At 34.8% G+C, this 25,509-nt stretch overlaps 1 protein-coding gene across 4 annotated transcripts in view; it reads right to left on the minus strand.

Moving 5' to 3' along the window:
* The window catches only part of disp1 (dispatched homolog 1 (Drosophila)), a 123,011-nt gene that overhangs the window by 71,668 nt on the left and 25,834 nt on the right, over positions 1-25,509 (minus strand). For 2 of the 4 annotated variants that reach the window (XM_088625543.1, XM_088625540.1), the window contains exon 3: positions 14,493-14,552. The exons of the other annotated variants lie outside the window; for them this stretch is intronic. The gene's annotated coding sequence lies outside the window, so the exon portion shown is untranslated. The remainder of the gene's footprint in view (positions 1-14,492; positions 14,553-25,509) is intronic. 4 annotated transcript variants of the gene reach the window in all.

Genomic DNA, 25,509 nt, shown 5'->3' on the forward strand with positions numbered 1-25,509 from the left:
GCTTTGGTTGGATCAGGGGTGGTACTTGGTCCAAAAAGTTTGAGAACCACTGATCTAAAGCATTCAGGGTTCATCTCATCTTTGCATGAAACTGTAGGCTTTCTTTAAAATGGACCTTTTAACACCTTCAGACAATTTTCTTTGCAGTACATGTACTGGATTGACAATGACACCCATTTGAATAAATGCCTGATCTGAAAGGGGTTAATTTTTCTGAGCAGGGATAACAGATAAAAACTATTGCAAGCTCTTGTAACTGACATCAGAAAGCCCTGTCTGAGACAATGTCCACAGAACAAAATGAATAAAACACAGTGCTTAGCTTATGTCAACAATTTCAAAGGCCATTAACTGGCAATTTTTCATCTTCTAGCTTCCTTTTATTTTGAAAGGAAAACAATTTCCTGAAATCTCAAGCTGTCCCTCCTTCACAGTCTGTTGAATGTTCCAAACCACAGTCAGTATTAGATGGACAAAAGTAAAAAAAAAACTGAAGCTTACAGGCCTGTAAAATCTAAAGAAAAGTCCAACTGGAATGATGGTTTAGTATTTTCTACTGTTGAAAATGCTCAGAAATATACAATCAGTATCCTGCAATAGATTTTTGTCTTTCATGCCAGCAGATTCAAAGAGAAACCTTTTAGGTTTTACTTTTTAAAGAGAATTCATTTTAATAAAGATCATAATAAAAGCTTAACCATGCTTCTTTGGTGTTTTAAATTTACTAGCTGAAAGTCTTGTTTACATTATCTACAATGAAAAATTAAAAACATAAATTGCATTAAAAGTAAAAAATAATACATTTACGTGTATTATCTATTTATCTATTATTTATTCTGAAAATAATACATTTACTTAAAATGTACACATATAATTCATGTACATTCTATAATCTAACAGTGATAATAAGTGAAGCATAGCTAATTTATAACAATGAATACACAGTGCTGACACCTCTGTTTCAGTTATCAGGTTTCAGTAAGATGCTGAACTGAGAAAAATAATGGTATATCAACTGCTTAAGTGGAACATTTTAAAAGAATTGTTTGTAATGAAATTAAAACATGCATTCTTACAAACTACTATTTTTATTAATTTAAAGATCTAAAACACCTAGGTAAGACAGTAATATATATATATGTAAAAAGTGTTTTAAAAAAAAATCATGTAACCTTTCCACATCTCCTTTGTACCCACATCAATGAAGCAAACTTTCAATATTAACATTACAACCAAAGAAGTCAATATTTAAGCACTACTGATAAAAAAAATCCTTATCATTCTAAATTTTCAAAGGTTTTTAAAACTACAAAAATAATCAGAAGTACAAAGTTTACATCATGTGCCATTGCTTCATGAGGACACAACATGACAGTCAGGACCAAGAAGGCAGCAAAGCAGCTATTTGAAAACAGAAAGGATTTCAGTAAATTCAAGTTTTACATGTTGAAACTATTAACAAGTGAAATAGTCTTCAACCAGTGGAAAAAATGTACATACAGCAGTATCCAGAATTTATTTTTAACTACAAGGGAAAAAAAGAGCAGCTTATCTTGTATGTGTCAGTAGCAAAGTAGCCAATTTACCTACACTTAAACCAGAAGTCTATTTTGACTTCTATTTTGAAGTCTATTTTAACTCACTCAAAGTTAACTTTCCAAAGATTTGCATACTCAATGATTTTCATCCTCTATATCTGAACAAAGTTAGAACCTCAATCACAGCATCTATGTACAAGCCAATTCTATCTTTACAAATTAAAGTCCTGAACAGACCTAGTGAAAAGCCGGCCACTGCACTAGAGCCCTGTATACTAGCAGAAAGAATTGTGATCCACAGTCCACATGCATTTCAGTTTCTGAGCAAGTACTGGAGCTTTATCGTTAGTTTAAAGCACACAAATGTACAGTATGTACAATGCAAAAGCAAGGTCTAATTCTTTGAAAGACTGTTATAAAGATAATAAGCATAAATATGAAGTGTACTGGAATGCATTTTAAAACTGCCAGGAAACTATGTTTTATATGGCTTTGCTATGTGGAAGATTTTTTTTTTGGTAATTATAGATTTTTCAGTAATTGAACTGTCTCTGGTCCAAGCTACTAGGGCAGCTGAATTTTAAAATACAATAGTAATTGCAGCCTTGCATAGAGCCTTTAAGGTATCAAGTCACAAGGCTGAATAAAACTTTGCAACACAACTAGTGTGGCATTTATTTAAAACAACCTGGGGGGTTTCCATCATAGAAACCAAACTTCCCCTCCGATCACCCACATAACAGCTGTTAAGTTACCCAAAGCACAAACATTTGGGAGAAAGCAACACTCTTTAAAAAAAATCACATACATACATTGCTTTGCAGTATGCAGCCTGCTTGTCAGCTGCAATAATGTCTTAAAGATGAAGTTCCTCCATTGTTGTTCATACAGAACATAAGCAACACACAAGAGAAGCTGGTACCAGTGTTTTCCACCAGTGTTGAAAACAAATAGCACCTGCTTTCTAGACTACTGATAACCACAAAACATACAAAGCAAGGTGCTTATTTAGAAAAGGGCAGCACTGTTCAGCCCTGCATCTCAAGTGTCACCTAGTCAAAATTACTTATACAGCCACAACATTGACTGGAATTCTAGGCAATAATTAAAGAAAGAACAAACAGGTGTGTGGAGACCATGAAAGAATTAAACAAGTCAAAATATGGGGAAATTAAATAACTATTGGAAATAACCTGTCATCTAGTTGAACACACATCTCCTGTGCTCAACTAATATATATTAAAAACTACCACAATTTAGTCCATCAAAAAAAAACAGTAATTTTACACAGTGACAGACTTTACTGGTGGCTGGGTGGATCATATAAAGATTTTATTTTACTTATGGTGGCATTTTACAAAGTATACGGCACAAAGGGCATTTAGAAATCTTAAAATTAATTTAAAAATGCAGTTCCCTGCCTGAGCCCTTCTAAAAATCAGTTGTCACTTCAGATCTTGGGTTTATTTATATAAACCATTCTGGAGGCAAATATGTGATGGCCAGATTTCCAATTTGGTATCCTTCATGCTTTTACTTTGGCTTAATATTAATTTTAAAAGAAGTAGTGAACACACAGAAAATGTTTTCAGCCACAATTTGAACATCAAAGTATTATGTCAACTATAAAGATGTTTAACAGCACAGAAAATAAGTGTCCAATTACTGACTACTAATGAGCCATCTGTGTTATTCCTAATACTTTTGAAGCAATTCTCATGTATTTTTGTTAAACATTAGGATTTCCTTGTAAGAATGACTAAGTATAGTGTGGTCACAACAAATGAAGTGAATGTGAATATTAATTAGCTGTTTCACATTTCTAGAAAGCAGAACCATCTAAACAGACTTCTAATTCCCCTTTGTTTATATATGATTTGCTACAATATGAAAAAAAAAACATTGGCACGAAAACCAGCTGATGAAATGATACGACTTGGCAAGCCCCAGCTAACAGAACTCCTAGTACTGTTTTTAATTAATTCCTCAAATAAGATTATTTCTTCCTCATTAAATCTGCTTGATAATTGACACAGTAAATTACTTTAACATGAAAAATTAGATTTTCAGGCAGTCTAAAGAGTGTAACCAATATATGTTTCTATTCAATTTACAGACTATGACTATTAAAGCTTTATCTGTATAAGATGTTTTGCTGTTTAACTGTTCAAAGTACTGCCTGAACTTTCATCACAGTATGTAAACCTGGAACATGAAAAGTTTGAAATGAGTGAACAAAAAAATGAGCTTAGATTCAGCCTGCAAAACAGCAAACATAAAACCAATTCAATGGGAAGAGGACGTTTACTACAAAAAAGGAGTCTCTATTTTTTATTTTAAAAACAAAGCTGAATCTGAGGTACCTACATTCATAGCTTGTAATTGAACATGTTCTACACTTTCACATTTTTCAGTTTGCTGGCAGTCACGTTAGCTAATTATACTTTACCACCATGATTGTTATTTACAATGTTAGGAAATGCTAAGTCTAATGCTAAGAAATTACATGCTATTAGATTCAGGGCAATTCATCCATGCTGTCTGAAAGCAGATGGACCAGATTACATGCTTTCACAGTTCAATTTTATTCAAAAACATAAGTCACTTCGATCACTTTTTGCTTAGTTTTGAAAAAGAAAAGAACAGTCTGATGCAAAACATATTTAAGATTGGTTTCACCAGTCAACCTCTAATACCTATGTGTGGTAAGTATAAAGCATCATTTCACAGATGTGAAATGTGCTGTGCATATATGAAAGTTATTAACCCTATATGTTTCTGGCTTGTGACCTAATTGTAGATCATTTCTTCTAGGTAATGCTGATCATTCTTTGAATCTATTGTATAAATGTTTGGGGTCTCAAGAGTGACCAAACTGGTAAAGTCACTCAGTTGAAAGCAGACTGAGCTGTAAAATCCAGGTGTCAAAATTCAGGTCACTGAGGCGATTCTGACCAAATTAATCCAAGTGAAAGTTGAATGTAAGCCATGAAAAAAAACTGGGGATTCTAAAAATCAGGTGGGTATAACAAAATAACATCTGGCAAAAGATTAAAAAAGTTTCACGTAAGGAAAACTTTTTACTGTAAATCTGTGGACATGCAGTAAGAAAATCATATGACTGTCACAAAACTACTGTATAAAATAAATAAATTTTAAAAATCAAAACATTTTTATGTCGGATCATTACCTATTTATTTAAGCTTGCTTAAAATGCAGGGCAACCATTTTTTCCAATTGCCAATTCAGGCACGCACTTAATCCCACCCATTAACCTCTGTTTGGACCTTTTTGAGGGTTACAAATATTTTTTTTTAAAAGAACTAGAAAACTGCAAGCAGTGTCAAAGTCCCTATCAGGTCCCTATCCACTTAGTGAATTCAGCTAGTTAGGAAATTACAAGAAATCCACCTAATGTAGGCCAGCTTGGTTTTATTGCTCTTTTCAGTGACATGCTAACACAAGTTACTGAAAAACGAGCTCCTACAAAACCACATTCTACAAAGATGGCATGACAACATATTTAATTATTTGTGGAGGAAGACTGTACTTTATCTACTGGCCTATGAAAAACATACTGTATTAAGGTTAGCAGGGATACCTTGCTTTTAAGGTGACCTGATCCTATACCAGTTTTCTGAAGAGCACTCACACAAGTCCTATACGTATCAAATACTCAAACCAGCTTATTCTCCCTTGAAAAATGTAACACACAAATTCAAATATTCTACACCAATTGATCAAATTAACGACTACAGTAGGTGACCCCACATCCTGAATTCATGGCAGCTATGCTTTCATACAGTAAGTTCAAGTTTCTTTCATTTTACTGCTGTGGATGTTAGACAGAGGCACAACACTGGAATCTTATTAAGGTCCTTATTAAGGTAGTTACAGATTTCCTAATATCTTATGACTCTGGGTCATATTATATCATTTTCCTTATGGATTTATGTACAGTTTTTGTCCCTTGATCTATTCTCCATCACATAGTTCCTAGTTTCACTGTTATGCTCATAATACTTAAGATTTATTCTCATATCAAATCAGAGACCGTGGCTATTACTGCACTTCACAGGTGTTAATATTTAGATATAGTATTAACACAACAGAAATGTCATAATTTCGTGACTAATGTTATGCTCATAAGCTTCCATCATTATCTTAAATTGCCAACTTCAGTGTTGTTGTCATGGCAAACCTTTCTTGTATAAAATTCCTAGGCTCCCGAGTTTCCAGAAATAAAACTAGCAACAATCTTCCAGTCATTGCCAGGAGGCCTAAAAATAACAGGCATACAGTAATACCGAAGTTCTGTCCACCAACACTGTTAACAATGTTTATCCTCACAGACATAAGTAATGTTCAAGATAAGATTTCTTGTCAATGTGTACTCTCCTGGCTTATTTTAGTTTTTGAATTGGGTGGTTTAAAATATTTGCCTTTACTGTTTACATAGCACAGTTTTTATAATGGCCTCACTAAAAATACGTTACCATAAGGTTTCTCGTTATTAATTCTCACACAAAAGCTGACACACCTTTTTCTTTCATTTGTAGAAATAGGTCATTTGTAAACATGATTATGATGGCCTTGTTATAAATGCGTCAAGAATGATTCTTAAATTCGTTATCACTTCTATGAACAAAAAAAAAAACACTACCCCAAGTCCTGTTCAAACAGTCAATAATAAAATGTGGAAATATAGATACTACATAATGGGATGTGACATCTTAAACCAAAGTGGTGATAAAAAAAATTGAGTGTTTATTTATGGTATTTTCTCAGTAATCTACACTCCCTGGCTGTGAGAGAATTATCAGACTTAAACTTCTCATACATACAAATGTTTCGAAGCTGCCAGGGATACTGTTTTATTCACTGAAAGGCTTCACACAGTAGCAAACATCAGAGGGTATTCAAAATCCATGTGAAAAGTATATTACAGTTATGTTAATGGACAGACAGAAAATCTACTGTACAAATCTGGTGTTAAACTTTTATATTTAATTCATATTCTTTCCCAATGAACACAACTGTCCATGCATCTGATCTCGATTACCTCCTACAAACACAATGCATTTTCTCCTTCACTTATCTAGTTCACGTGGATCTTTGGAGAGTCCATTAAAAAAACAGGAATACATTCCTAAGATGAAGCGCAGCAGTGAGTGTTCTTTGGGAGTAGCTGGGGAGAAACAGAAAGAGAGCTTTACTTTGGCTTACATTACTGGACTGTAGGAAAAAAGCATTTACCTTCTGCAAGCCTTGTTTGAACTGCTTTAACGATATTCTAATGTGAAGGATTCACAAATTCAAGATTCCTTTTGAGACGGGTCCACTGTAGGACATTAAACTATTAAAGCCAATTAACTTCATGAACTACTTGTCTTCATGTAATGATCTTTCTCTTTATCTACAAGAGGAAGAATGTCCTTCTTTTGTACATTGTTTCAAGAATTTAATTTGACTACCTAAAAGGTTTTTTTGGGATAAGGCTTCAATGAGAAAATAATCATGACAGACCAAAATGTATTATCTCGGTTGCATAGCTAGGCCATGTGTGGGCAGATTCTGAGTCTTTAGGAAGGCCTGTTCATAAAACAGAAGACAAAAAATATGCCCTTTTTTGAAGCATGGTACGCTTGGATAAATGGTGTGCTTGGACATTTTACTGCATGGATTTCCTTCATCACTACCTGAAGCGCTGTTAAATCTAGGTAGATATACATGAAGGAATCCAAACAGTGCAGATCCTATGATCACTTCCACACCTTTCACTGCCTTGTTACTTTTACAGTAAATTAATCTCAACCCCTAAGCAATAAGTATCAATTTGACCAATATGTGATTTATTGTAAATGTTCTACTCCCCTCCCCAAAGCATGTACAAAACCGCATCCATTTACAGCACCAGATCTGCATATTAGGGCATAAAAAAAAAGATTTTCATCTGTCCTCATAAATTTATTTTCCTCGGAATTTCAACTGACTCATCACTCTCACCATGGATAAAGATTTAAAGTTCTTCCACAGAAACCAAAATGTGGTGGGACAGTGGAATGTGAGGTCCCGTCCCTCAGTATAAAGATAACTCATTCACAATAGCATTAAAAGCACAAAGTGAAGCAATATCTTTCTGAGCTCAATGTGCACAAAACAACATGCTCCCAAAGGCGAAGAGAGGAATCTAAAACGCTTTACCCAGGAAAACAATTGAGCCACTATAACAATGCCAATTGTATTCACATTCAGAAAGATTTTCTGATCTTCATGGTATTTCATTTCAAAAGAGAAACATTTCTTATTTCAATAAGCAAACATGCAACATCAAATAACAATGATCTAAATGTTGCAAGTCATCACGTTTTTACTGCAAGGCATTCACCATTCATGCTTGTATTTTAAAAGGTATTCCAATGGCCTTGTTGTTTACTAGGACCCATTTAAAATTGTGAAGTGCAGCCTTCTGTGCACTCAACTGTATCAGACCTTGTTTAGAATTCCCAGAGCAGGACAGCTAAGCAAGCATCCCTGTGCCCAAAACAAATCCTTACTGTGGAACGCCCCATCGGAAGAGCATTACAGCTATGAACAGCACCAGCACTTCAAGGGAGAAGGCAAGATTTTCTTTAGCATTCAAAACTTTCAAACGCTTTCTAAATAATTTAATTTATAAACACTTCAGCAAAGTAAACGTTAAATCAGAAGCAAAAAATAAAATTAAATAAGTTAAATTCAATTAAACACAAAAATAAGTGTTTTAAGAAATTTCAGTATAGTAGGAGGTAGAATAAAGAATACAGAAAATGTACCATATATAAGCACCACATCTCCGCCGAGGTAAAAAAAAAACAACAATAGCACATTTACATGTACCAAAATTAACAATGTTAAATATTACTAAAGTATAGCATTATAAAGAAAGAAATATTAAAATCAAATACAGCAGCCGTAAGAAATGGACACAAAAAGGCTTGAAGAGATTTAAAGCAAACAAGATAATCAAAATTGCAGCAGACAGTAAGATCAATCCTCAACCATATACTTTACATGTATACGCCTAAAAGGATTTAGTGTTGGGCTTTAGATGGGTACCTAAAATTGTAAAAACAACAGCACCAAATTGACAATTACGGGATGATAGATTTTGTTTAGCTAGTTTAAAGAATTTTATTTCACCGCAATGACAACCAATGAGTGCACAATGACAATGTGATCAGTATCAAACTTCTGCATAAAACAGCAATCTTCCCCTTTATTCTTTTAATCTATTTTTAATTTTCAGAATGGTATTAACCAAACTGGATTTTTGACACCAGCAACAATAAGACACAAAGTTTCAATAGTTTAAAAAAAGACATTTAAATAGTTCTTCAATTCCAGACAACCTATTCTCGATTACATTTGCTTGTATTACAGAATTTACTGTATGAAAAGTATCTGGTTGTGGATTACAGAATGCATAAACTCAACATTTTCAACATGAATTGCCATGAAGTAGAATAGATGAGAGTGCATCAAAATGTTTTTTTTTCCTCCAAAAATAAAGTTTATCTTTTAATGAAAGGCCATCTTTGATTATTTTTGGTTGGAAAACATAAGTTTACCATTTTAATCTCATTTTACCGTTTTACAGAATTAATGTATAATAATGTTCAAGTATGCAGCTGTGTCAGCATGCGTAGGCTGCAAAAGAACTGAAAGGTAAAGAAAAGAAACACTACATTATAGCTATACATTATAGCTACATTATAACCCTGCTTCAGGTGTGAAGGAAAGAGTGACAGTAGCAAACTTAGTGTTTTGCTTAGTACTTTAGCTTACAGCATAATACTGTAATGGTACTGCTTCTTATTTACAATTTCAACTATATATACTGTAACTTGTAACTTTGATACAACACCCTTATGGTGCTCCTCTTGCAATGAATAGGCAGAGAAGTCACAATTTCTATGCTGGTTACATCCTTGCCTTGCAGCAGTCATTGTATTGCTGTCTCATTGACCTCACTGGGGGAATGGCATTCAATGCTTTGATGAGCTTCCACTCAAGCTCTGCTACAATTTGTGGTTGCCTTCAGAGAACACAACCTAAGCACTATGAACAGTCACACACGCCCAGACATGCTCAGTTCAATTTAAATCATGATTTGACATTGATACTGAGCTTGGGTGTGTCTGGGAGTAAAACAATTGTGCAACTGATTTCTAGTATTAGGCACTAATACTGTTGTGCCTAGAGAGAGTTGCTATAGTTCTCTAAGCATTTCAGAAACCATTAACAGAAGCCATCTTGGATAGATTGTACAAGTCACTGTCCACCACCTCAAGAAAGTCTTGTGGTGTCACTGGTTTTTCAATCTTTCTGATCACATGGAAATATCTTGCAATATGTGTCAATGAATAGCCTACATGTATGTGTTGCAGAATTTAATTATTCTCAGTTTCTGAAAACTGTGACCCTGCAATCAAAAAACAAAGTGAAAGATTTAGACCTTTCTTCTCATCTGATGAAAAAGTGCATAAATACAGGAGCTACACATTAAGCTTGAACCGATTGATCGCAGAAAATGTTCTATTAAGGCCTTTTTCCAACCTATTTATCGATGTACACTGTGCATTTGGAAAAACAGTTTAAAATATGTATTTCTGCTTACATGGATTGCTTTGTAAGCAATCTATATTATTGGTTTATCATTATTATCTGCAGGAGAATCTGATAACATCCTTGTTGTAATTGCAGGACCAAGACCAATAAAATAGATCAGTGGTTCTCAAACTGTGGTACGCGTACCGGCAGTGGTACGTGGCGTGCCGCCAAGTGGTACACCAAATGACCCTGGAACTGTGTCGTGTGCACTGAAAAATCGGGACGGGTTTTCATATTTTGTATTTTAATACGTGTCGAATACGCAGCCTACATACTACGATACAGTGCGCGCTAATACTTCAGTGGACACAAGAGATACTCTGTAATTCTATACCACTCTATAGGAATGCGTGCTACGGATGCAAGTGACCAATTGTTTTTAAAAAAGCTACTGTATCTCCAGCAAATAGGGAGAAAGGAGAATGTGCATGATTTTGGAACAATGCCAACGTTGTAAACACAGGAATGCATAGAAATACGTGCTACGAACGCAGGTAATCTTGTGAGCACACGAAAGCGTGATAACAGAAAAATATTGAAGAACTGTTCTAATTTGAGAAAAATACACCAAGTGTCTCTGTGTTTCGCTCCCATGCGCATGAAATAAAAACTTTAAATAAATATGGAAATAAAAACGGAAACGCGGAAAAATGCAAGCTTGCGTATTGCTAAAGCAGGTAAGCTACACTATTTTTGAAGAACCTTATTTACCGTTGGCAAAAGAGCTGACACGTATTATGTGTAGAGAAAAAGCTGCTAAAGAGCTCGACCTGCTGCCCCCCTCCCCCTGAAAGACACAGTCATTCATAGAATTATTGAAATGAAGGATTATATCAAAAGTACACTGATAGAGCGCGTTAAGATGAGCATATGTTTTTCACTGCAATTAGATGAGTCTGTAGTCGATTTGGCCAATTTGCTCGTTTACGTTAGATACGAGTTTGAGGGCATGTGCCATGAAGACTTTCTGTTCTGTAAACCGCTACCAACAGGAACTACAGGAGAGCACATATTTCAGCTTCTGAATGAATTTATCGAAGAGAATGGCCTCGACTGGATAAAATGCATCTGAGTTTGTACAGACGGTGCTAGAGCGATGACAAGCCGACATAACAGTGTAGTTGCACGAATTAGAGAGGTTGCACCAGAAATTAATGTACGCATTACAACATCCACCGCGAGACCTTTGCCGTCAAGAAAATGCCTGACGATTTAATATCTGTTAGACTCTGTTGTGAATTGTATCACGGCTCGAAAAATTAATTCACATCTGGTTTGCTCGACTAAACAGGCTCACCCCTCTCACTGAAATGGTGCTTTTTTATTAGTTGTTGTTATTGTTTTTTTTTTCTGTAAAACACTTTGAGAAGCCACCTTTAAAGGCACTATATCAAATAAAGTTTATTATTATAATATTTATTATATGTATGTGTGAGTGTGTGTGCACGCGCGCTCATGTTGGTCATTGAGAATTTCTGGGGTTCCTATGAGATGATGACTTGTAGGTGGTACGTGGATGCTTTGGTTGGATTAGGGGTGGTACTTGGTCCAAAAAGTTTGAGAACCACTGAAATAGACCATCTTCATAAAATATCCACATTAATGTATTAATTTCTTGACAAAGTGGAAAGTATTGTTGGCCACAGAAATCTTCACTGCAACAGCACTTTGCATGAAAATTCAGCAATAAAATGAAATAGCTGACTCAAGATTTTCATGAATATCCTACTGTGAATGAAACATACATTATTTGATGAAAGATATGCCTTGTAACTAAGCACTTTATTATTGAATTAAAAATAAAACTAGAAATTATAACAGATACTGTACATACTATAAAGGGTTGCATACTCAGTGGTCATTCCCATCAGGAATCTACATACTGTGCTCACGTTAAGTGGAAGCCTCATTATGCCATGCAATTCTTGAATGACAATATATTCCCCATAAGAATTAAACATAATTAAACCTAAGTAACGTAACTTGCAATACTTACAATGGAAACAATACGCAAAGAATCATTCTGTGCATTTCTCTTTGTAATGTGATTACCAGTTTTGCAAAACATAATAATGAGATGCAACAGTTGCTAAAATGGAATTTTCACGGGAATTTAAGATTAAATAATGATCCATTTCGGGACATATTTATTGTCAGTTTTATATTAGCATTTTTATTTTTATTTATATTGATAAAAAGTTAAGTAAAAGACTGAGCCTATGTCATGTTTTTGTATTCCTGCATGGAAAAACATCAGGTTTTTTACCAATCAAAGCTTCTGCCAAAGACCTTGGCATGTACATCATTTTCCAGATACCTATTCCTTGCTAGGTGTTCACTGAACTTTCACAGTAAAATGCCAATAATATAACAAAAACATGTATGCCTTGGTGCAGAGGAGCTACAATCCAGCTGGTTTTGCTGGCCATCCTTAAATCAATTTCCAAACACATGGACCGCTTCAGTAGGTGAATTTTTTTTTTTAGTTAAGCACAGGGCTTAATGTTGCAGGAATACTGTCTACAATGTCAACTGTTTTAGTGATGCACTGTTCACAATGTTATCTAACCAAGTGACAGCAATAGAGAAATATTAAAGTGTAACTGAACTCATGAGAAACTGAGACTGGGTCCTGCTAGAGCCTAGAACCTCAACTAGAATCCAGTAAGAGTTTCAATAATAAAACTACAGCTCTATTAGTCTTTTGATTTCCAACACTTTTAAATTTTCCTACAGCTGACATTAGACCCTGAATTTGAAACAAAGCTACCAGGAACAATCTTTAACTTTACCATACATGCATCTGAAAAATATTTTTTAGAGGTGTAGTGAATACAGATATAGCCCCTGAGGCTCAAGTATGTGATGATAGGTTGATCCTGGTCGCTTTCATGAATTATCCTTCAACATGCTTATGACTTTAATTATACAGCCAAGCTCCATCCAAACAGTCACTATTTCATCTGGAAAAAACACTGCAAACACAAGTGGAATAAAGTACGCAAAGGAAGAAATACAGATGCTGTCTTTTGGACATCTGAAGAAATGTTCTTGGAGAGATCACAGCACTGCATCTAATATTTCATTAACAATGTGTAGTAATATTATTCTTGCAAAAATACCCTGTAGTAATGTGAAGAACTATAATTATGCAGGAACATCATTCTATTTGTGTAGTAAATCAAATACGTATTCAATAATTAATTAGATGTTTCTATTACATGACATGCTTTGTCATCTTTTCCATCAGTGTGGCAAAGGGAGCAAACCTAAACCTGGTATAACTACAATGCAAAGGTTTGTTCTATTTATTCATTTGTTTTATAGCCTCAAAAAATAAAAACTGTACACTTTTAAACCCACAGATACTTCCATTATATTACAACATTAAACAGAAAAATATTTCTTTACTTGAAAGTATCATAAAACAGTACATCCACTAGAAAACCACTCACCTATATTGGATGCCTGCATCACTATGGTTTAAAAGCTATAGTTAGACATCTAGTCTTGGGAAATCTCGAGACTGAAAATGATATCTACTGCATAGAAACATTGTTAACCTGTGTAAAATTACTTTAAACTTAATATGCTGCATACAACTTTTAATATGTCATCATTTAGAGTAATCCTTTAAGTTGTTTACATTGTATAGATACAATGTAAGCAACACACTACCTCACAATTTTGGTGAAATCTTCAATTTCACCAAAACTCTTATTTTTTTAAATAAAAGTAATCCCTTGTATATGGACTGCTTTTTAAAAGGAAAAATTAATGATATCTGGTAGTTCATTTGAATAAGCACATTCGGACTCAGAAGATTTCTTCAGCCTCTTAGTTAAAACTCACTTTTGAATGATCAATTTATAAAAACCAAAACAAACTATTCTGATTTAGTTTACAATTTCTCTTTTCATATACATCTTATAATTGCTTAAAACTAAAGATTACCTTATAATGAATTAACTGCTTGCGAAACTACAAGTCATCCAGTTAAAATTGCATATTGAAATGTATTTTTAAAGCCTAGTATTCTTCAATATGTAATGCTGCAAAACAAAATAATTTTAATTGGGAGGGTACAAAAAAGCTTCCCATGGTTTTAAAAGCAGCACCTCAAAATGCTTTCATGCTAATGGCTGTTATAATTTGAGAGATCTTAACCCCTTTGAACAAAGGTCAAAGACACCCCACAGCTTTTCCTCTGCAAATCTCGTACTGTTAATAAGGTCACTTGGGAGTCAACATTAAGATTACCATCAACTGTCAAAGCTTGCACCTTTAAAATAGCGTTTTCACCTTTAGTGGTAAACTCCTAAATGGGCCACAGCAATGAAGCGGAAATCCTCTCCAAACTGCCTGGAAGGGAAGCAGAAATTACAATAGTGATGTAATGAACAGATCCTTATTCAAACTTCCATATGGTGCAGATTGCAGATTACCAGGTATCTGAAGTGTCTGCTGAAGTGGTCAACAATGAATGTGACTTTTATAATATCAACATCATGGAACTCGCAAGAATTTTCATGTAGTTGAATTTACATTTAATTTTAATATAGTATCCAATGAGAATAATTTTCCTCATTGTAGCTTTTAAAATAAACTATTTAGAATATTTGTTGCAGAACTTTTCCAGCAGGAACCATAACAATCTTATAATTGCTCTGTAACTTCCTTACAAGAAAAGAACAGTGCACGAAACCTAATTTAATATATTATTAAAATGTACAGTCATTAACTACATAAAGTTGAAAGAACATTCTTCCCCGATAGCCAATATGGAAGCCGTTATTATTATTATTGTAAGAAGAGATCAGCTTATTTCTCAGTATAGATGAAGAGATGGGAGATCAGTCTGTTAACAATTTCAGTTGCTTTCGACTTTACCAGTTGAACAGTAATTAAGCCATAAGCAAAAGCTTGCATTTGTGAGTCTAATGCAACACTAAACATGCTGTGCACTTCAGTGATGTTAGGCCAACACCTAGTGGAAGTGTAAGTCGCTTTGTCAGGGAAAGTCTTGGGTTGTTGAAAAGAACAGAACTCCTTTGTAAGGACAAGTTATGTTGATTCAAAGTCAAATAGTTCTGTGTTTTATATTTTAATCAAATTTGAATAGTAGTTTTATTTCTTAAAGTTTAGTTTTTAAAATACTGGGCACAGTAAAAAGCAACTAAAGCCATACAAACATAAACATTTAAGTCAAATTTATAAACAAATTTACAAACTATATGTTCAAATAAATTATGTATTTCTTGGCACTGTGCTATTAAAAAGAACAACACCATTTATAATATACAATATACCAAGGGAACATCATATTTATTTTTGAGAGAGGCATGAAAGCTCTAAGCCTAATGTAAAAGAAAACATGTTCGAGCTGCCTTAATTTTAATGCTGAAGACACGTAAGCATAAGAGTTATGATATTCTAGGTTATTTTGTTCCCAAGTAAAATGTTACATCTGCACATGCTATAAAAAAACAATTTTGTTATAGAACACATTTGTGGAAAACACATATGAACATTGCCTCTGGTTCGGTGTTTCAGTCAGGTTTTTTACAGTATCAGCTGAAGCTAGTAATCGTGTTTCATTAAGCATCCTTTATAGTTCACATGAAAAACATTTAAAAACATCTGTGATGTTCATGACTTTCCATGAATTTGTTGTTCAGCATTCATCTTATAATTTATGTGTTGTCTTAAGAGATACTGTACACAAACGTAAAGAAACTATATACCTGAAGGTCACAAGTATATGGAAAAGCTTCCCTGTTCTTGATTTTAATGACCAGCCAGTATCTCTTGACTAAATTAAGCGGGTATAAGGTCTAAATAGGAGAGGTAATTCAACCAACAGTCCTATTGACTGTGTAAATATTCCTTAAAATTCCTCCATCTCTCCGATTTGAATTTTCAGTAGTTTTACTGGAATTCATAAATGATCACATTACTCTATATTCCAGATATATGTATAGGTTATATATATAAACATTTATAGCAGTAAGCCTATGGTGTGAAACACAAGAAAGGAAAACAAAATCAACAGCATTCAACAAGGACAGAAATCTCAATCTTGACTAAATATAGAGATGTGCCAATATATATATATAAAATGCTTCACTTCAAGACTGTTTGTTGTGGTTACAGCTAAAATGGCTTTTACATTTACTGTCAACCAAACCTTCACTTAATAACCTGGCAGCTTTTTCATATGTAATCATATCCTTTTAGGTGTGGCATATATATTACACTTTTGTTCCAGAGAAAAGTGTTCAGAGTTCATAATATTTATTCGTGCTCCTCATAAGAATTAAATTGATTTTTTATTTGAATTAAAAAGCAGACAAAAATTTTAAAACTCAAATACCATATACAAAAGAATAACTGTAGCTAAATCTATCTTAGTTTAATACCTAAATCATAATACAATATCATAATTGTGTCAATATTAAACACATTATTATATGTCCTTTCTGGTTCTGGTATTTTACTTCATATAGCCAAAAGTTTAGTTATTGTATTATACTTTGATGAGCTACCAAAAAATCCCAAATAAATATTAAGGTTTTAATCTTAAAAGACCATCTCAAGTGAACTTAATTCTTAAATTAAAGACTATTACAGACTAAAACGGGTGAAATTCAAAGACAGCTCAATTAATTCTATGCATTTAGGCTGCAAATTATTTCCAGCTTTTTTCACAAATGGAAGGTATTTCCACAGCATGTTGCTAGTCAATTACTTCAATCAAGGTGTGAGTTAGTCAAAGTCACATTTTATTCCCAAAGAAATCAATCCAATATAATGAGGCTTAAACTAAAAAAAAAAATATTAACATACTTTTACATTTCTGTGGAACTGTGACCGACTGCAGAATCATTATTTTGGCATGTGTCTGCGTTTGCACATACATACGCAGAAAATGCAAAGAGATAAATTGTAGCACTCGAAGGTGCTCACTGCAAAATTCCACAAAAATTCAAGAACATGATATGTATATACTTTTTGTGATAATAATATGACCTGTTCCTACTAGGGATCTCACAACTCTTCTGCTTTTTACACATGAACAGAGGCTTAAGCGCATCCAGTTAGAACATCAGAGATGTGACCTATTCATTTGAACACTCTGCATGGCAAACAGCAGAATTCCACAATCTTGCCCTGAGCAGCTGGCATTCCAGTGTGGCATATCTCCCTACTAGCCCTGGTAACTCAACCTCAGAATCACACACAAACAAAATAGTCTCAGACGGGTGCGTCGAAAGAAAATTCCTCTCTCCTTATACTGATCTTTTCATCAGATTACATGAAACTAAAAATGTTTAATTGACAGACATTAAACATAAGTTAATACAATCAAGAATACTATTGAAAATCAATTCAGTGCATGGAGCTTATTTGTCATCTGCAAGGTAAAGAATGCAATGCCACGATTATTTTGTAAATGTTTCCCAGAGGAGAGGGGATGGTGTTTTGACTCAATCATGTGGGACTGGATACAAACACTCCCGCATTATAAGCCTGACAACTCTTCCCATTTCTCCCACAAAGAAAGGTTAAGTAAATGTAGAATCTGCTTCGAAGAAAGCAGTGGCTGCTTCTTCTCAAACTGTGATAGATAGTGCTGTGAGTAAAGGTCAGTCCTGCATGACTACATCAAGGAATTTTCCACCATCACTCTGGTCATTATCAATCCATCAGGCTCTTCTCCAGTAGCAGCCCTGACAAAGATCAGATTGCTTTGGATTATGGAAGATGGAGCCAATTGTAATGCTTCTGGGATATACAACAATAAGGCAGACAAATTATACAGTTTTCCCATTTCTTACACAGCCTTTACACTGTGGTCTTCCATCATATCAAGCGGGAATGCATTCCAAAACCAGCGTGACAAAGTTAGCAACTTTGGCTGGATGAATCGTCATATTTAATGCATACATATTTACTTATGGACTCATGAAGTTGTTTAGAAACCTCTATCCAATTAAAAATGTCAGCTTTAAATATGGAAACTGCCTTAAAATTAAAGTATCTGAGCACAGTTACCTGCATCTTGCAACATTCTAAAACACTGAAGGTGCTGGACAATAACAACCAGGAAGCGTTACCTTGACAGCAGCTCTCCCCACGGATCAGAAGGGGAAAAAGCTGCCAGGTGTGGACTTGCTTCACTGCACCAGAAGAAGCCCTGCAGGGCAGGTATCTGAGCCCTCCTGGTGGAAATCTCTTAGACCCCAGCAGCCATGTATTTTCTACACTTAAACCCATAGCAATTACAACTAGAGCTGCCCTTTTCCTGTTGCCTGTCAAACCCTTTAAATACCGTTCACCCCTTCCCCCACATCTTGGTCGTGTGCTAAGCTGAAGATATGCTATGGCCTAGCTGACACTCACAACTTCCTGCTACCTTCCATTATCAAAAAGACAGGATCTGGAAAAGAGTGGGAGACTTTCGACAACCTGGTGACAGAAAGAACAAAAAAGAAACAATTCTAGCAAAACTGAAAAATGAATAATCTAGAAATGGTCCTTTGGTCCAACAAAGTTCATTCACAGCCAGTGAGACTATCTCAGTAAGAGGTTACCAATAAAGGACCTCAGTACCCTGGACCTGGTGACTTGAGAGTATTTCAAGATTCTAACTGCAGATGGGGTTACTTTGCAGTGCCTACTAACTGCTATTACTGATCTTACCATTGAATTATCTCGCTTTGCTAGAATAGACTTAAAATACACTTTTGAGTGAAAATTTTGCTCAATTAAATATGTCAAACAGCCTAGTGCATGAAAAAACTATAGTACACTGTATGCTTTAAAGATCATAGCAATATGCATTATGTCCCATGTTTGTAAGCTATCTTGTATTTTATGCAAGTCCTATATTAAAGTCAGATACTATCTCATACACAAATTTATCATTTAAGTTTCCTATCCACCACACAAACATGTCTCTGTTATCAGTCTTACAGCTCATTCTTTATAATAACAGACCTAAAATCTAAAATGAAACTTCAACATTACTGTATGACAAGAAAAACATTTTAAAAAGCTTGAGAACCAGTTTTTACCAGTACTTAGTTAGCACCAATGCAGATACTGAGCTGTATTAATTTAGCTTTTAGAAACAAGACAGGCAAAGAAACCTGCTGCATGGTCTAAAACAGAGTCCAAGAGTACACTGAGATATCCATACAGAAAGACAGAAGCAATCTCTTTTGAGCTTAAGTTCAGTGAGATAGAAATGATAAAATCCTACTTCATATAAAAGCAGAAGCAGAAAGCTTTCACAAGGGCCACAGAAAGGGCCAATTCTTCAATGAAAGACAAGAACATTGCACTAATTAAGCAGCTCTCAATCGCCTAAAAATTTCAGACGGTGAAAAATGACATTAAAAACTAGAATTGAATATAGGTGACTGTATGTTTCCCATTAGGTTCAAACTGCCTTGCTACAGTACCTGAATATACATAGAATGTAAATGTAGAAGTACCCCTACATATGTTACTTACTGTGAGGATACACTCCTGATTTTAGGCTACTTTTTCTAATTAATTTAAACAGTGTACAAAAGCTATTTCATTAAAGGAAGTGATATATATATATATTCTACATCAACTGAAATGGACTCAAAGGAAAAGTTCTAAGCTGTTTCTTCAGAAACAATGGGGACTGAGTAAATCTTTTCAAGACCATGCATCTAATGCAAGGCTCAGTTTCACACAGTACTGGACAATCTTTAGTCCTGTTATGTTCAAAATATTACGTAAATGTGTACATAACATAGAAAAATTATACTGACATTGCATATAATAAAATATGACATTCAAGGATGGCAGGAGAGGACTGGTGTGAAACTGCCCCATCTCCTGGGTTCACACAGAATACACCTTACTGCAGACACTTACACTTACTTACTTTAGCATTTTAAAAGCTAAAGTTATCACAACAAGACAAAGAATAAAGATACCAAAAACACTGTAAGCAATATTACTGTGAAGGCAAAGCAGTATATAAAATGATTGATCAGACAAAAAATCTGCGAACAGAAGAAAATTTTCAGATGTATTACAAACTATCTGAGTTCTTTCTGTCATGAGGCACAATCATTCTGCACCTTTGGGAAATGACCCTCAGAATTCAGAACATTAACCCTTCCTAGGAAGGATCCATAAACAAGAATGTACTTTCACGAAGGACTATAAACTGGCTTAATTAATAGAAAGTACACACTTATAATAAGGTTTTGAAAGCAACCATAATGTTTAACAAGAATATCCACACTTTTCCCCACTCCCACAAAAAAATGATAACTTCTTCAAATTTAGTTGATATTATACAGAAGATTAAATCTTAAAATTTAAGAGATTGATAAGGACAACACGGGCCATTACATTAAGCTCCACCAAGGCAATATTTCATTTTTTGGCAACCTTCACACTTCCTTAGCTGATTCTGATGTCTAGACATAAAAACACACACAGAATAGCACAGTGTTCTTGTTTTTTGTAGCCATTAAAAGGCATGGAAATGGTGCCCCATCAATTTATTCCAATGATAACTGTGCTAATTCTTACTCCAATATTGTACCTCGATATGAAACTAGAACAAATACTGCTCAGAACAACTACCTCCAATAGACCCCCTCATCAGATAAGGAGAGACAAAGGCAACATTCACCCTCTGAAAAGTGAAATGTCAAGCCACCTGCTTCTTTCTGTCCTTTGTGCCTATAATGCTATAACAGATACAGGAAAGACACATCTCTAATGGATAAGCCCACAGACTCAAATGGCATGCATGTGGTGAGCCAAGGATTCCCAGCCTAACCCCAGTATTGCTTGGACAACTGTGCACAGCTCTCCGAGAGACTGCACAGCTCCCGAGAGGTGTATTCCCCAGTTTTTTTTGCCAGATCTAAGGTCCATAGTAACACTGAAATTATTCGGCTATATCAGTCTTCCACTTGTGAGGGTCATAGCAAACTACAGTCCATCCTAGAAGCACTGTTCACACTGAGGGACTAAGCATGTCTTTTGGAGGAGGATGGAAATATATCGCCTCTCACACTCAATATTTTTGCATGTTGAACATGTGAATGACTTCACTAATAAGAGTACACAGTAAATTCTTATTTTAAATTTTAGCCTTACAGTTATTCACATATAGAGATTATCGAGTGATATTATTAGGTTTGGGTATTGGGCATCATAATTAAAGTAACATGTTCAGCAAGGTGTTGGACATTGAAATTTGAAGCAGCCTTTCATTTTCTGAACTGAAGAAGAACTAAGGGTCAGGCTACATGGATTGATTGCAGAAGTTGGAAAAACTTTCAGATGGATCAAGGAACTGATTAATAAATACAGATATACTGCTAATTTCAAAACACAAAAATAGTATCTTATGACAGCTTTAAAACATTTTCTTAGGGCATTATGGATTTTGTAAAAAACAAATAATTCATTTCGTACTGTAAGAGAAATTGTACCTGTACCTTACCTTCCTTGGAAATTAAAATGCTCTTTTTGTCTGCCAGTTGCTGTTTCCTGACCTGATTTTGTTTGATTTTGTAGATGATCAAGAGAGAAAAGCCTCATAAAGCCTCTCAAACAAAGCTAGATTACTCTCTCTATAAGGTTAAGCTGTATTACTTTGTAAGCAAAGAGCCTGATGTTTTCTTTAGCAGACTGCTTCTGTTAGTAAAATTTCATGAATACAGTGAACTGTTTGATTTGGGTCATCTTCAGAGCTCCAGAGAGTTTAGAACTAAGACAACTTAATTGACAGATCAAATTTTGGGCCAAAACCAAGTGTTGCAGCTTTTCAAGTAAAAGTAATTATTAGTAGATAAATTCAAGTACACATCTGTGCTTCACAACAAAATCCTTTAACCTTTCTTTATTTGTCATAAAAGGGGGTCTAACATCTGTTTCTTTTTTAGTCCACACCTGCGACTTGACAATCTCACCCACTTAATCAAGGAGAAGAACCATTTGGCAATGTTGTGAAGCCTTAAAACACACTGCTGCACTTCTCTGGTCAACAGCTATGTGAAAAATCCCAATTACTGGAAACCGGAGAAGCACACAGTTAGTTGTGAATTTAGGATACGAAAACAGGGCTCTTTAATCAAAACCACGTTGAAATGCAATAGACCGCATCAGCAGATCGTAAAGCTTTCAAGATCAATGTAATTACAAAAGCATACACACACTTTTGGGGTGTGGGGGAGGGGGCAGCTTACCAAGTTAGTTGCAAATGTTCTCACAAAACAAGCTGGAGTGCACCTTTTCAGCAGCTGCTATCCATCAGTAAAGAGAAAAAAAAATACTAAACACCAGGATACATTCTTCCGAAAAAAAAAAAACTACAAATAGATTCTATTTGAGTAAACGTGATACACTTAATGAATGCTTTCAGTTAACTCCCGCACTGTAGGACTGCTAAGTGCACTTCTTAACAAAATTGAAGCAACGGAAAACTACAATGAACCCGGACATAATTAGCGACTTTTATGAAAATGTCATCACTACCGGCTAATTTCATCAGAATTTATGGAAACTCACTAACTTACAAAAAACTCCTATATCAAAGGCATGAATAATAATAGTAATAAAAATGGGTTTACATAGAATACATTTTACTGTAGACATTTCAAGTTTAAAAGGCAAAAAGTCACCACAACTAAAGGGAACAAAGAATGAAGATGCCAAAATCTCTGTAAGCAATATTACTATGAAGGCTTAAGCAGTATTCAAAATGACTGCAGAAATCTGCTAAAATAAGAAAACTTTTAAATGTAGGACAAATCATCTTGGTTCTTTCTGTCATGAGACACAATCATTCTGCAGCTTTGGGAATGATTCTTCAGAATTCAGAGGACACTAACCCTTCCTGTGAAGGATCCATAAACATTTAGGAATATACTTTCCTGAAGGATTAAAACCTGGCTACTTTTACAGAAAGTATACACTTGTTATAAGGTTTTGAAAGCAACCATGATGTTAAACAAGAATATTGTTAACAATACTGGCATATTTACTTGTATATAATCTATTTGTAGTTTTGTTTTCTAAAAAAAGTACCCTGGTGTTTGTTATTTTCTTTTTACTGATGGACTGCAGCTGCAGAAAGGGTGCACTTCATCTTGTTTCAATAACTAGCATAAGTATGAATAATAATAGTAAAAAATAAAATAAAATCCTTTTTATTGGTTAAGATCAGGCAGGAGGATCTCAAAATACAGTGAAAATGATTTAGGAGCTGTTTAGTGAACAGTTTCTTCAGAGTTGAGATTCTTTTCCACCGGTCTTACTCCCGAACATTCAGCAAATACAAGCTATTTCTCAACTACAAATTCTTAACTTCTTTTGCAACAGTTAGCACAGGACACAGAGATGCATTTAAAAACATCACTTCTCCCACTCATTCAGGTCCAGCCAGTTACGAATTTATTTAAACCTCAAGCAAGAGGAGGATTGTTACATCAACAACACAATAGATTTGCACATACTCCTGACAGGTAAGCCACAGTTAAACAAAAACAGTTCTCCACAACTGGAGAAGTTACATTATTTAAAATGGCCAAGGATTATGTTCAAGTGAAAATGGTATGTAGGCACATCAGTTCTGATGACGCCTGTTGCTAATATTGTCCCTTCTCCTTTATCCATATGCCTTGTCTGCAGGTGAATGAATCGTGTGCCAATGACATGGGATTGCGAACCCACTACATTTTCCTGTACTTTGTATGGTCTCTTTGACTCCATTGTCACACCTTTCCTGAATTTTTTTTCCCTCCACATCCAAACAGTTACTGATCAAATCAATGTTTTTGTCACCAAAATGTTTTAAAAGCAATGTAAATAAATTCCGCATCTGATTTTGATTTCCTAGTTTGGCTGCTGGGGACAGTAAAGTGAAGACGAAAGATTAACACAGCCAAGAGCATATGGCTAAGCAGTCACATTTTTTAATTCTAAAATAGAAGAAGTTTAAAACAACCTGGACATGATTCTTTGCCAAAAGTCTAAAAAAATAAAAAATTCTGTAAAATGTCCAAGGAAACATTGACAGAAATTCAGCAGGACTTACAAGGAAGATGGAAGAAATGTATACCAAAGGACAGCTCAGACATAAATAAGGAACAATTAATAGGTTTATTCCATGCTGAAAAGAGAAAAAAGAAAATTCAACGTTTCAGCTGTGGAGCCTTCTTCGGGTGGAGCTGAACTATAAATAAGGAACAACTGTTTGGCAAAGGAACACATGCAACACAGCCAGGTAAGTCTCGAGAGCAAAGCATAGTAAGTACATTGACGCAAGAGCTTTGGCTATACAACTTCACAGGCAAGAAGAATAAAAACATGTCTAGCATGAGAAAAAAAAGAAGACTTCAAAGAAATGAAAAGGCAAAGCAGAGTCAAAAGGCAGAGCAGTGGTTAGTACTGAGAGGCTGTATAACACAATCTGACATCAGTACACGGCATATACTAGCTGATATCCTCCTGAAGAGGAGCAATTTCAAGGTAAATCATGGATTCAACCAGAGCAGGATTGCCTAAAACTCAACTCAAGTAATTACAAAGTTAGCACTGCATGCCCTTCAAAACACAACATTAGCAAATACATTAAGTATTTTAAATTTTAGTTCTGAAAAACAGTTGACAAACACAGAAAATGTGAAGTGCATCTTGTACTGGAGTAAAAAGCTTTGGAAGTTGTCCTGTTTGAAATTAATGGAAATGTCAAGAGGTATAAAAAAGGAATATTCCAGAAGCTGCTCATGAAGAGATGTGTATATAGTAAGTATATATCTTCTATTGCCAAGGAAGGTCCTTGCTCTTTCTGGAATGTACTAAAAACAGGAAAAATCAGAATTATTCCAAAGAGACTATGAAACAATTTATAATCCATTCTGTCCTTCCCTTTATATTCACAACAGTGAATAATGTAAGTTTTAAAAAAACAGCTTTGATGATATTTTATTACTAATTCTGATCTCAGGTTAAATTCAGCACAAACATACTTTCTATTTTTTTCTATTATAACTGCTTCTATACAGCTGTTCTGGCATACAAGAAGAGTTGTACGGCACTAAAATCATACAGTGCATTTAAGGTACACTTCTGCTGCAGCAGTGGAATTTGATGTAGATTATGATAATCATTTCATTTGTTTGACACCCAGAGGGGGATAAATGAATGAATAAACACTATGTTCACTGTTAAAAAAAGCAAAGATGACAAAAATTTCTGGAGTTCACATCAGAAATTCTGAGGTAAGAGTTGGGTTGAGCTTTGGGATATG

This window comes from Lepisosteus platostomus, chromosome 3 (assembly GCF_059453375.1).
Source record: "Lepisosteus platostomus isolate fLepPlt1 chromosome 3, fLepPlt1.hap1, whole genome shotgun sequence".
Taxonomy (NCBI): Eukaryota; Metazoa; Chordata; class Actinopteri; order Semionotiformes; family Lepisosteidae; genus Lepisosteus; species Lepisosteus platostomus.